Source organism: Rattus norvegicus, chromosome 9 (genome assembly GCF_036323735.1).
Source record: "Rattus norvegicus strain BN/NHsdMcwi chromosome 9, GRCr8, whole genome shotgun sequence".
Classification (NCBI taxonomy): Eukaryota; Metazoa; Chordata; class Mammalia; order Rodentia; family Muridae; genus Rattus; species Rattus norvegicus.
Window position 1 is genome coordinate 20974891 of NC_086027.1, and position 14109 is coordinate 20988999.

The 14109-nt window shown below is 50.0% G+C and overlaps 1 protein-coding gene and 1 long non-coding RNA gene across 5 annotated transcripts in view; one reads left to right on the top strand and one right to left on the bottom strand.

Annotated features, from left to right (window-relative positions):
- Ccnd3 (cyclin D3) overlaps positions 1-12309 on the bottom strand; it is a 95504-nt gene extending 83195 nt beyond the window's left edge. For 2 of the 4 annotated variants that reach the window (XM_063266666.1, XM_063266663.1), the window contains exon 1: positions 12005-12309. The gene's annotated coding sequence lies outside the window, so the exon portion shown is untranslated. Of the gene's footprint in view, positions 1-9447; positions 9516-12004 lie in introns of all 4 variants that reach the window. The other 2 variants (XM_063266667.1, XM_063266665.1) reach the window with 2 other exon arrangements.
- Positions 5709-8059, top strand: LOC134480554 (uncharacterized). Its single transcript, XR_010054934.1, has 2 exons — positions 5709-6339; positions 7655-8059. It is a non-coding gene; the product is annotated as an uncharacterized LOC134480554 (long non-coding RNA).
- Positions 12310-14109: the final 1800 nt, after the last annotated feature.

A 14109-nucleotide genomic window follows, 5' to 3' on the forward strand; every position in this document is an offset into this window, starting at 1 on the left:
AAATTAGGCATTTAAAAGAGAGCTACAAAAATGTAAACTAAGACCGTCCTTCCCATTAACTTTTTGTGTTTGGGGAAACAAGATTATCACTGTATTTAAAAACTAAGATTTTGTTAACATGCCGCGAGTTACTGTTCGTTGTTTTTAAGAAATTAGTAATGAACGTTTAAAAGGATTCTCCTGGGGCTGGGGATTTAGCTCAGTGGTAGAGCGCTTACCTAGGAAGCGCAAGGCCCTGGGTTCGGTTCCCAGCTCCGAAAAAAAGAACCAAAAAAAAAAAAAAAAAAAAGGATTCTCCTTTCTGGGGAATGTGCACACCTGTGATCCCAGCACTGCGGTAGCAGAGGAAGAAGGGTTACAAATCCAGGCCAGTGGGGACTACACAATGAGATGCTCTCTCAAAAACACTAAGGGCTAGTTACCTGTGATCTCAGCACTCAAAAAACAGCAGGTGTTCAAGGTCAGCCCTTCAATAAATCAATGGATAAGTCAATCAGTCTGTCCCTCCCTTTCTCTGTCTCTGTCCATCTGTCTACCTGTCTGTCTGTCTCTCTGTCTCTCCCTCCCTCTCTCTCTGTCTCTCTGCCTTTCTCTCTGTCTCTCTCTGTCTCTGTCTCTCTCTCTATCTCTGTCTCTGTCTGTCTTTCTCTCTCTCTCTCACCCACACACAGACACACACACACACACACATCACACACACACCACACATACACACAACCATCCTAAAACAAAGCAAAATAAACAAAATCGAGGCAGGGGGATGCCTGTTAACAGCTATGTGAGGGGTCTTAGGACAATTCCTAGCACCAAAGAGGGGGGAAAATCACTGTTGTCATAGAAATAATGGCGATTGTAAAACTAACAACCAATTTTTTTTTAAAGGATATCATCAGTATCATCATACAAAGAGAGTAAGAAGTAAGTCCAAATAATTTCCATCAAAATAAGGGTTGAAAGGCAATTATTTCTGTAATATGGTTTTAGGGTATATAAAAAAACAAAAAACAAAAAACAAAAAAAGCACTTCTAAATACAAACACTTCACAGCAACTAATACAAGTGGAGGGGCCAACGGGTTGGTGGGTATACTGTAGTTCCTGGTCCTGAGTTCAACGTAAGAGTCACATGAAGGCTTGGTTGGGTACACCAGAGAAAACCAGCTGTGTTACAGTCTTAGATGTAGCCTGGGTTTTATGAGAAGATCAAGGTTATTTTAATAATGGTATCTGGAGGGGAACTGGGAGAGAGAGAGAGAGAGAGAGAGAGAGGGAGGGAGGGAGGGAGGGAGGCAGAGACAGAGAGACAGAGACAGAGACAGATATAGACAGACAGACAGACAGACAGACAGACAGACAGACAGAGTCTCAAGTGTCACAGGCTAGTCTCAAACTCATTATATAGCCAATGTTGGCCTTGAACTCATGAACCTCCTGTGTCTAACTCCCAAGGACTAGGTTCACAGGAGTAAACCATCATACATAGCTTTAATAGTGTTTGGCTGGGGGCAGAGGGGGGGACATTGGGGGATTAAGATTTGTAACAATGTGTATGTGTAGGTGTGTGGATTTATGCATGGGAGTGCAGTGCCCATAGAGGCCAGAAGAGGGCAGAAGATCTCCTGGGGGGCTTATAGGCTGTTGTGAGCCACCTGACTTGGGTGCTGAGAATTATTGGCCTATAGCAGAACAGAGAATGCTCCTAACCAAGCACCAAGTCATCTCTGCAGTCCTATGATAGCTTTGATGTTTGTTTTTTCCCTGACTTTGAACCCAGTACTGAATACGTCATAGCATTCTGCACATTTAAAACAGACAAATGGATACTTTCAAAGCCTCTGAGTATTTTTCGATGACGGTGGATGACTCTATGAGGTGGCTGAGCCCTATACCCCTTCAGTCCTGTCCTCTGGATGGGACATGGATAGCCCTAGGCAAGGCTACTGCCTATCTCTAGGTGAACTATGAGAAGCCTCAAACCTTCCTCAGAGGCCAAGTCACCATTTCAGTTCCAGGACCCACCCAGCTTAACCAGGAGCTTCAGTTGGACCCTCAGCTACTGCCCCAGTGCCACACCCCAGTAAAGCTGTGATGGGAAAGCCTGAGAAAAAAGGAAATGAACGTTAGAGGAGGGGTCAGAAGAAAATGTCTGCACCTTCGTTTCAGTTGGGTGGCTGTGGTCTGGCTGATTCATCCAGGGCTCCACAGATAGGTCAGAAACCCGGCTCCACCTAGCAAAGCGCACATCCACCATCACGAGCTCCTGCTTCCTGGGTCCTCTGTGATACCTGACCTGGCTGCTGGGGCAAAGCCAAGGCATCTCTGTTCTATCTGGTTTGGCTTAGTGGATGCTGCTGGGGCTCTGGCTAGGACACCTAAGGGGTCCAGGATGCAGGATGCTCTGTGGATGTGGGGTCCAGGATGTAGGATGCCCTGGTATGCTATGAGTGGAGGACAACACTCCCTACACCACCTACTTCCAAGACACATGTGCATGTGATGTCACTCACAACCAGTCAGAAGCTCCGGTCCTCTGTGTTACTACCTAAAACTATCTCATTAGGAAACCTGGTGTCATCTCTCGCACACCCTCCATGGGACATACATGTGCCAACCAAGCTGGCCTCGAACTCATCGAGGTCCATCTGGCTCTGCCTCCCAGGTACTGGGATCACAGGCATGAGTCATCAAGGACCCGGGCATCGGGCTTTCCATACTGACCATGGGCTAAGCTGTTTGGCCTCTTCACTTTCATTCTTCACGCATGCAATAGGAAACCTCAGCATGTGCATGTGTGTGTACACGTGTGGAGGGCACAGGATAATCCTGGGTGTCATCCTCAGGAAGGCCAACTGCTCTTCTGAGGCAGGGTCTCTCAGTAGCCTGGAGATCACAACCTGGGCTAACTGGCCAACCTCGTAGAATTCTGTCTCTGCCTCCCAGGCCCTTGATGACACATAAGGTATAACACATAACACGTGTTATGAGGCTCAAACTCATGCCTCATGCTTGTGGGCCAAACACATCCCTGACCAAGCGGCCTTCCAGCTTTTTGTTCTGTTTTTCTTTTTTGAGACAGGGTCCCAGGTTCACACACACACACACACACACACACACACACACACACACACACACACACACGAGTGAAAAGAAAGCTGTATGCTCATAACGAACAGCCAAAGGACTCTCAGCAGTTATGATGTCTGAGGAAACTTTCTGAGGGCCATCCAGAGGCACCAAGGTCAAGTTCAGTGGTTTTACCAAGTCTGAGCCAACCGCTAAAAGACCATCTCTCCAGAGATCTGAGAGGCCGATTCAGCTGGTCTTATGAGCAGAAGCTAAGTCGATCGAAGAAAAGACAGATGCTGGACCTAGGACCAGCAGGACCAGCTGACTGGAGAGAAGGGAGGGCTCAGAGAATGCCCTACATCTCTGCTCTTGCTTGGTCTTCTAGTATATCTGAGGGTCCATGACTCCAAGACCCTTGCCACTGTGGGTCGTGGGTCTGTAGGGGGCTTGTCTTAGGAGGAGGGGAGAGCAGAGAGGGAAGATGAGAGAGCCTTCTGAGCTTCCCCTTCCCTCCCCAGTTTCCCCAAGCTACCTTGGTGGAGTCCACTCACTAAAGGTCCAACCCTCCCGGGATCGCATTCAAAGTGGACTCCAACCATAGCTAGCTCCGCAAACTAGAGGTCAGGAAAGTTTCTGGGACAGCGGACAGAAACCTTCAGGGGACAGGCGGACGGGACCTACAGGTGCCCTGTCCTCCCCGAGCTGGGCCCCCCTCCTCCAGCTGGAGCTTAGCTGATGCTCAAGGCCTGCATCTGTCTGAGGCCCCGGCCCTGACTTCCTTTCCCAGAACTCAGGGAGCCCAGGGGAGGGGCAGGGAGGAGCAGCCTGGAGAGAAGGGAACAGAGATCCGGATGGAGGGTGGGCTGGAGCAGAAAAACGAACACTGGGGCCAGAATTGGGAGTTTCTGGGATTGCCCCAACTTCAAGGACTCTGTCCAACCGTCTCCCCACAGGCCAGAACTTTCAGGTCTATTTTTACTCAAGAAGAAAACGGGCTGGGAAGCAGGAGCTAGGGCTGGGTGGTAGAGCATTTGCCTAGCACACACACCAAGCCCTGGGATCAATCCCCAGCACCATATGAAAAAGGTGGTAGAGTGCTTGCCTAGCAAGCGCAAGGCCCTGGGTTCGGTCCCCAGCTCCGGGGGAAAAAAAAAGAAAAGAAAAAGGTGTGGTGGTGCAAGCCTGCAATCTCAGCACAGGGGAGGTGGTGGGGGGAGGGTCAGAAAATCAAGGTCAGCCTTGGCTACACAGCAAGCTTGAGGCTAACCTGGGCTATGTGAATCCATGTCTTAGAACAAGCAAAGCAAAACCAAACCAAGCCACGCTGAAGTGCATTAGCACACACACTTCTAGTCCTAGTACCCAGGAGTCGGAGGCAGGCACTGTGAGTTCAAGACCAGCCTAGTCTAAAAAGGGAGTTTCGGGTCAGCCAGAACAACAAAGTAAGTCTTGTCTCAAAAATAAAAGTGTAAGAGTGTGTGTGTGTGTGTGTGTGTGTGTGTGTGTGAGTGTGTGTGTGTGTGTGTGAATGAGAGAATTGTGTGTGTGTGTGTGTGTGTGTGTGTGTGTGAGAGAGAGAGAGAGAGAGAGAGAGAGAGAGAGAGAGAGAGAGAGAATATGTGTGTGTAATGGAGCCATAGGCAAATTGGGGCCAACCTCCTTTCGCACACCAAGGAGGATACGCTGGAAAATTATTTTGGCTGTCACAAAGACAGAAACTATCACTCATCAGAATCCATGGCCTGCCTGGCACAGGGCAAAACTCTATTTCATCTCTGAAGTCCTGGGCAGGTTAGGCTCTTTACCTGGCCATATCCTATGCCTTGTTTCCACATCTGTAAAGGCAGAATAACGCCCGTCTTGCCAGGGATGTAGCTGAGTGACAGAGTACTTGCCAACACGTACATGGCCTGGGTTTGAGCCTCAGCATGAGCACATGCACATACACACACACACACACACACACACACACACACACACACACACACACACACACCGGCTTCATTGAGCTGTGAGGCCATAAAGATGCTCCTTAGCATATAGGAAACATTTAGCCAGTGTTAGCCACCATGAGGGAGGGTCACAGATGAGGAAACAAGCCAGAAAGGAACCTAGCAAGAACAAAGCCAGGCAGTGGCAGTTTATCTGTACGGGCTGCTCTCTGGCCAGCCTACCATAGAGTGAAAATGGACGGCAGGTCATCATTTGAGGCCAAACAACCCTATCAGCCTGTCAGCTGTGTGAAACTTAGCAAGAAGCTTAACTTCTCTGTGCAGCGGCTTCTTGGCCTGTAAGATACGCTTCCTGTCCATGTCTCTTGAGCGGGTGGGGGAAAGAATGGATTATTAAATGCTTGGAAATCCCAGCCAGACTCTGTTCAGGGGCTGCCCTCCGCACGGCAGCCATCTTGCTCATTCTGGGCTGTATCTGCTGTGTCCTGTAGCCCACTGACTGTATGGCTTTCTTAGTACTCTGTCTCTGAAAGGAGTTCTTGCCCAGTAGCCCTGGCAGGCCTGAGATTGCCTGCGTGGAAAGCAGGCTGGCCTCAAATTCACAGAGATCCACCTGCCTCTGCCTCCCCAGTGCTGAGGCTAAAGGCCTGTGCCATCAAGCCAAGCATGTGACAGTCCTTAATGGGTCTGACAGGCAGCACTAAGATCTGGCCCGGATACTGGAAGAACCAGCACCTTCCTTCTGCCTCACCTTCAGAGAGCCATGGTTCAGCCTCTGCTTTCTAATCTCAGGAGAGGCTGCTGGAGAACTTTACCCAACAGGGGAGAACTGGCCAAGCTGTAGAGGGCTAATACACCTTTCAGAAAGGTGTGGCTTCCGAGGTCCCTTGCAAGCAACAATGTAAGTGTTACACCCTTTGAAGGGTAGGAAGGGTCATTCCCTGACTTGCTGGCCCTGGCAGGCGTTTGGGTCCCTCTTTGACAAGGACACGGGAAGGTCAGGAATCGGAAGACGTGTGGGAGGGCCCCTGCCTGGGGAGCGGAGCACATTCTCCCAGGACTGCACACTTGGGCCAGAGCACATTTTATGGAGATTCTGACGGGTCCGGTCAGAACAGCTCTCTGTGTAAACAGCTGGGAATGATGGGGTGGGGACAGAGGTCCCAGGAAACCAGCTGGCGCCTGAAGGGCCAGGTGGGGTTCTTCACCCAATCCGGGGCCCCTGAAGCGACACTCTGGGCTACAGCTCCATCTGGTGGACAGAGTGCGAGTACCATGGGCCAGGGCCACCGCAGGCCGAGCGATGACGCAAGGGGGCCTCGGTGAGTAACCCACGTTTCTAGGCGGAAAGGGGTGGAGTCTTCACATTGACACTCTGGCAGAGGCCCTAGGTGCATGCGCTCTAGACTCCTGTAGCTGGGACTCACGTCATTAGGCTGGGATCACAGAGCTATTTGTTAGAAAGTCCTTACATGTTTGCCAAGTGGGCGTGGTACTTTCCATGTCTGTGATCCCAGATCCCAGAAAGACAGAGATTGCTCCAAGTTCAAGGACACCCAGGTCTATTTACTATAGTACTGGGGGCTATATGGCAAGGCTCAAACAATAATAATAATAATAATATAATAATAATAATAATAATAATAATAACAACATTATTATTGTTGTTAAAAACTAATGCGTCCCAGAACTACCTCAAACATTTAAATACTTCTTGTATCTCCTTCAGTTTCTGGAGTCTAACTTCATTTTTTGATGCTGCCTTGCTTTCTGGCTTGGTTGTTTTGAGACAAAGTTTTACTCCACAGCCTAGGCCCCTTCCGACTTCCAATGATCCTCCTGCCTCAGCTTCCTGAGTGCCGGGGCCACAAGCAGTCACCACCTCAAAAATCACTGTTTATCTTTTCCCTACTCAGCTCTCCTGTTTTTAAATTAAAAATATTACTTATATGGTTGTAAGGTGTGTGTGGATACCAACTGAGGCCCAGAGAGGGCATCAAATCCCTTGTAGCTGGAGTACCAGGCGAAATGGATACTAGGACCCTGCCCTGGGTCTGCTGGAAAAACAGCGATAACCACTCCACTGGGTGTTCTTTTCTGAAGTATTTACTTGCAAAGACCCCCTCCCTGTTCTACCCCAAGGACTCCCCTTCTCCACACTTTACACAGCATCACCGTTGTTATGTGTTTGTTTAAAATTGTATTCGTATTGGGGTTTCGTCTCTATCTGGGTCTGTGCACCACGTGTGTGTCTGGTGCCCAGGAAGGTCAGGAGGACAGAGTTACACAGACTTCCTCTCGGTAGGTGGACAGATAGGGAGAGGGGATGAGGCTAGGTAATACCTGTAGTGAATTCCAACTTCCCAAAGTGAACTGCCTCCTCCTCCCCACCCTCCCGACTTAAGACAAAAGCCGGGCAGCTTAAAACAAAGGCTTTGTTTGCTCCCGCCCCCAGACCCCCAGCTGATAGACCAGCTCAACTACTTCAAGTCCTGGATTTTTTTTTTTTTTTAACTCAACAGTTGTAGGCTAATCAAGCATCCTACCTTTCTTCAAATTGACCAATCCTAAATTAGGGGAGAAGGACTTTTCCAGAGACTTAAAAGGCCTCCACCCCTCCATTTTTTTGTTTCCCAGGTCTGCGCTCTGCCTTGCAGGGTCTTTCCTCTCTGTCTGCTACATGTGTGTTTCCTCGTTCTGAACACATGCCCTTCTTCAACTGCCGACTCGGCTGCTGTCTGCTTGCAGTGTTTTGAGATTTCCCCGATGCTACCAGCTGCTTCTTGCTTTCTAAGCATGGCAGAGAACATGAAGCTGATCAAAACTTGTAGACCTTAAGAAAAGGGCATTGGAGCCCCTGGAACTGCAGTGACAGAGGGACAATTGTGAGTTGCCATGGGAGTGCTGGGAATCGAACCTGGGTCATCTGGAAGAATGTCCTGTGCTTTTCTGGTGCTGCTTCTGAGACAGGGTCTCTCTGGCTGTCTATGAGGACTCACGGAGATCTCCTGCTTCTACTAGCATTAAAGGCGTGTTCCTCCACACTCAGCTGCAGCGTTATTTAATATATTTTATTTTACACAGATGGGTGTTTGGCCTCCATGTGCACATTCAATGAGGATGCTGGGAATTGAACCAAGTCCTCCGGAAGAGCGATCGGTTGCTCTTAACCACCGAGGCATCTCCAGTCCTGGCAGCGTTATTTAAAAACAAAGAGATCTTTAGATCTCAACTTCCATTACTGAAAGTAGAAAGTGCATTGTCTGAATTGAGATAGACCCATTTTCCACTCTGAACTCTGTCACTTACTAGCTGTGCGACTTTGGCAGGGTCCTAACCCTCTCTGGATTCTGTTTTCCATGATGATACACTGAGACAGAGGCATGCACACCTAGAATTACGGTGTGCATCAAATAAGAGAAACACTTAGGTGCCCCTGGGAACACTACAAACCAAACCCCTAAATGGGTTGAAGCCACATTCCCCAGAGTTGAAAGGTCGGAGAGGTTCGTTAGGGAGAAAGTGAGGGGCAGAGACCAGAGACAACACAGACGCCAATCTTAGAGCAGAAAGACCAGGACAGGAATTGACAGTTCTTTGAAACTCGGAGGATTTAAATTTGATGTCTTTGTGGGCAGGATAAACACACCTACCGCTCAGCAGGGAAAGGGAAACTTGGCAGAGGTCCCAGAACTTTCCCCACCCACAAGCTGCCTTAAACTTCCTCTTGTGGTTTCTCAAGGGTACAGTCTGTTCTTCCCCAGCAAATGAGGGTGGAGGACAGGAGGCGTGCCCAGGATTCCACGGACCGACCGAGCTGAGGGGAAGGGGTGGGCGGGGCCAGAGGACCTCTGTTTGCATTATTCATAAGCTTCAAAACCACGGCTCCCTCACCTTCAACACCAACACCCATCTCAATACCCATCCCTTCTCAGGATCAATCCTTAGCCGTTCTTCATGGATGTTTTGCCTGCGTGTGTGTTTGAATACCCTGTGCATGTACCCTCCAAGGGAGGGGCTTTAGATTCCCCGGATATTGTGAGCAGACACATGGGTGCTGGGAACTGAACCTAGGTCCTCTAGAATCTCAGCCAATGCCCTTAACCTCTGAGCCAACTCTCCAGCCCCATAAGTTGGTCTTTTTTAATGCAGGGTCTCACTTATGTAGACCAGGCTATCCTCAAGCTCAACTCGCTGACACTGGCCTGTCTCTACCTCGTGAGTGCTGGGAGTATAAATTGGTTTTTGATTATAGCAGGCATAGAGACCTCCCCTGGGCATCTCCAAATCTATACAGAGAGTTCCTCAGAGAAACAGAGTTTCAGAGAGGAGGCAGAGAAAATAGAATTCAGGTATTGTTCCCCCTGTGGGGAGTAGAGCCGAGGGCACTGCTTTTCATGAAGTGACACGGGAGATTTGGGGGACAGTACCTTAAGCTTCTCCCACTTCTATATCATCTCCTTAATCAGATTCCAAGTGCGAGTGTTCTCCTTGAGATCTAGGATGAGAGGGATCTTAAGTCTGAACGTCAGGACAAAGCAAGTGTGGTAGGTAGCACACGCCCTTAACCCCGGCACTCTTCAGAGGTGACGCGGGCCAGAGAGGCTAGAAGTTCAAAGTCAGCTCACCTACATAGTTTCTGGCCAACTCAGGTTACAAGACTTGTCCTCAAAGGACAAATGGAACTGAGGACGTAGCTTGTGGGGACAGGAGTGGGTGGGCACATTCAGATCCGAAGCAATCGTGTAAAAGCTGCAAATATCAGTGATCCAAGCACAGTGAGGAAGGACGAGGAGGGAGTCAGGCGGATACCAGGGGTTGGGGCCAGGGCTTCCTGACTAGCCAGTCTACCCCCACAGCAAGATCTAGGTTCAGTGAGAAACTCAGAGAGCTCAGAGGCAGATGGACTGGCAGCTCTTCCAGAAGACCCAGATTCGGTTCCCAGTACCCACAGGGCAGCTCACAGCAACCTAACTCCAGTTTAAAGGGATCCAGCACCTTCTTCTGGCTTCTGTGTACACCAGGCACACATGTGGTACAGAAACATGGATGCAGAAAGGACATGCATACACATAACATAAATACTGTGTTTGAGACATGGTCTCTCTCTGTAGCACTGGCTGGCTTGGAATTTGTTAAGTAGACACTGGCTGACAGTCAACACCAATCTTCCTGTCCTTCCCTCCCAAGTGCTGGGGCTAAAGGCATGTGATATCACATCCCCCAGGCACACACCTACATGAGAAGGATCCTATCTCTGCTGTGCTGTCCCCAGACTCCTGAGCAGGCCTTTGAGGGACTCTCTTTGAGCAGTACTAAGATCTGAGCTCTTCTACAAGCCTTAGTCCAGTCACATTGGCTGTACCACAGGACTCTGAAGGACCACATACTGACTTTAAACAGCACCCAGCTTAACTGCATGTTCTGCATGCCTAAGGAGGCAGGGTGACCTGGCAATCAAGAGCAGGGACTCTGACCTGGATGTAATAATGGGTACCTGTCATCTTAGCACAGGCTAGGAGGCCGAGTTAGCATTGGGTTGGAAGCCAGCCTGGGATACTGCAAGACCTTGCCTCGAGGGGAAAAAAAGGATAGGATCTCCTAAGTCAAGCGACATCCATCTGTGACATCCTTTCACTTTTAAAAAGAGACTTATTAGAGCACCAGTGGAAGGGGAAGCCCTTGGCCCTGCCAAGACTGAACCCCCAGTGAACGTGATTGTTGGGGGGAGGGGGGTAGTGGGGGGAGGATGGGGAGGGGAACACCCATAGAGAAGGGGAGGGGGAGGGGTTGGGGGATGTTGGCCCAGAAACCCGGAAAGGGAATAACAATCGAAATGTAAATAAGAAATACTCAAGTTAATAAAGATGAAGAGAGAGAGAGAGAGAGAGAGAGAGAGAGAGAGAGAGAGAGGCTTATTTATTTTGTTTATGTGTATGCACCATGCTCGTGTCTGGTACCTGCAGAGACCAGAAGAGGGCATGAGAACCCCTGGGTATAGGGAGTGCCAGAAAAAAAAAAAATGGCAGAAGAACCTCTTCTACCCCTGGGGACTAGTCCCAGAGGATACAGTGGTGACAGCCATGAGACAAGGCTTGTTGAAGAAAACAATTCCAGGGTCCAGGACGGGGAGCGGGTGTCTGGTATGGTGAGGAGGGCCCAGTTTCAGCCGCATCCAACTGGGAGTTCAGGGGATCCAGCTTGTCTTTCCCAGAACTGCTTCCTGTTCCTACTTCCTTATGCTGGGAAGTGAGTGCAACAAGAGGGAACTGTTTCCGGTTTACCAGTCTATCCCAGTGCCCAATAATTGCCTAGAGGCAATTCAGTTTGCCTCTAGGGGAAATAATTCCCCTAAGACTCTCAATCTAATACCCGGAAGCCACCCCAGACATCTCCTTCCCAGCCAGAGGCTAGCCCTTCATCTGCGTGGCCCCTCATACAGACACCAGCTATGGGTGAGTAAGTGGGCAGCAAATTCCGGCATCTGAAACAATACCGAGCACACAGTAGGTGCTCAGCTGGTGCAAATGAATGCTGCTTCTTGATACCCTCTCAAGACCTTCAGGAAAGTTCTATCCTTTGACCTCCCTCCTTGGCTCTAGCAGACTCAAATGCCACTGCCTCCCTAAGCCAAGCTGGTTTGCCCTCCAACCCCTAAAGCTGATATTTGTAGCTAAACCCCTTGGGCTTGCACATGAGCCTGGAGGAAGGCTGTGCGGAGGACCTACGCACGTTTTGCGGACTTGGGGACCTCTGGGGGCTTCTCTGACCCTTAGCTCTGGTCAATATATCATACACAGTAGGAAAGTAAGCTAAGCGTTTGCTGCAAAAACTGAGGTGAGAGGGACGAGGTGATCCACTGAACCCACACACACCTGCTGTGTCCACTTCCAGATCTCCAGCCTGAACATCTTAGTAACATCCTAGGCAAAGCCGGCAATACGGACATCATCACATGTATTCTGGCTTCTCCAGCCCCAAGCCTACCTCTTGGCAGATGAACTCCCCGAGCTTTGATGGTGGCCTCTCGTTCTCTCCCGCTGCGGGACATCCATCTGTTTTGGGCCAGTAAGGGTGATCACAACCGCCAGCCACAGACAGGCCAGGGGCGTGCACTCCATTTCCCGGGCACCCAAACAGAGCGAGTGTCCACCCCCACCGGCGCGCGGTGTTTACAAAGTCCTCGCTGCATCGCAGATCACGAGCTGGAAGCTGGGCAGGAAGTGGGGACGAGGGGGCGGGTGAGACAAAGGCGCTGGGTGCTGGGCTCTGCTTGGGTCTGGTCTCTGACACCCAGAGAAGCAGTCCGAGGAAGAGTCATTCAGCTCTGAACTCTACTCCACCACCGGGGTCTATAAACCTTGTGTGTGGGGGCTGGAGGGAGCGGGGGTTTGCGGCTCCGTCAGGCTGAGGGGTACATACTGCAGAGGAATGCCTTCCGGGCATCTGCAATTCCTGGCAAACGCTGCCCAGGAAGTAAACAGTAGTTCTTAACTCTTACTACAGAGCCAGGTACCGTGACACCTGTTATCTCACCCATTATTTCACCACGTCCCCAGTTATCACGTGGGGGAAACTGAGGTTAGGTAATGTGACCTGAGTCTGAGGGCTAACACGCATTAGGATTCAAACCCAGTGACTGCATCTGGCCAGGTATACCCACCCCCCTACCCTTGTCCCCCAGATAAGGAGAAGTAATCTCTGTCCAAGAATTCCCAGACCAGAGAGACTGATGGGTAACATGGACACAAAGTTCTGGGAGTGAGAGGGACAAGGGACAAGTTTTCATGCTCACTTAGCAAACACACAGTCGGCTGAGGGCTAGAGGCAACAGTGCAGGGGAATCACCCAAGGAGCCTGGTAGGGAGACAAAAACCTGTGCGCAGGTATAGGCTGTTTTCAAGAGTACTTGGCTAGGACGCAAAACACCCCTGGGTTCCCCCAGCACTACTTACGTTGAATATGATGGTGAATTATTGTAGCCCCGGCTCTCTGGAGAAGGAATGGGTAGGATAATCAGGGTAGAATGTCTGTCTCGGTCATTGTTCTCTTCCCTAAAGACACCACGACTAAGGCGACTCTTATAAAAGGAAGCATTTAATTGGGGTCTCACTCACAGTTTCAGGTTTACTCCACTGCCATCGTGGTGGGGAGCGTGGCAGCGTAAATGGCACTGGAGCCGTAGCTGAGAACCCTATGCTATATCCTGATGTGCAGGTTGAGAGAGGCACGGGGGATGGGGGGAGGGGGGAGACAGACAGAGAGAGAGAGACACACACACAGACACAGAGAGAGAGAGAGAGGGGCAGAGAGACAGACAGAGACAGAGAGAGAAAGAGGCAGAGAGACAGACAGACAGAGAGACACACACAGAGAGAGACAGAGACAGAGAGACAAAGAGAGAGACAGAGACAGAGAGACAGAGAGAGAGAAAGAGGCAGAGAGACAGACAAAGAAAGAGGCAGAGAGACAGACAGACAGACAAAGAGACACAGAGAGAGAGTGGAGAGAGAAAGAGAGAGAGAGAGAGAGAGAGAGAGAGAGAGAGAGAGAGTGAGTGTGTGTGCCTGGGCCAGGTACAGGTTTTTGAAACCTCTAAGCCCACCTCCAGTGACACCTCTCCTCCAACAAGGTGCCCAAGTACCTTGGTGACTGGTGACTAAGTATTCAAATATTTGAGCCTAGGAGGTGGGATTCATATTCAAACCATCTCGATGTTCAAGGTCATCCTCAGGTACAGAGTAAGGTTGAGACCAGAGTAAGGTGAAACCCAGGCTCACACTAAATAAAACAACCATACAGAGGCCCTCTCTTGAGCGAGTGAGATCATTGGAACTGGGCTGGCCCAGTTCGGCAAAACTAAAAACCGGTAAGTTAGGAAATCCCGGCTTATGTAGACGACCTCTTGAGTCTTTTCAAAAGCACCTTTAAGGGCTGGAGAGATGTGCTGCAGTTAAGAGCACTTGTTCTTTTCCTGAGATCCAATTCCCATCATCTACCTGGTAGCTCACGACAGACTGTAACTCTAATTTTAGGGCATGCTAAGCCCCCTTCTGGCCTTCTCTGGCACCAGACACACAAGTAGTTCACAG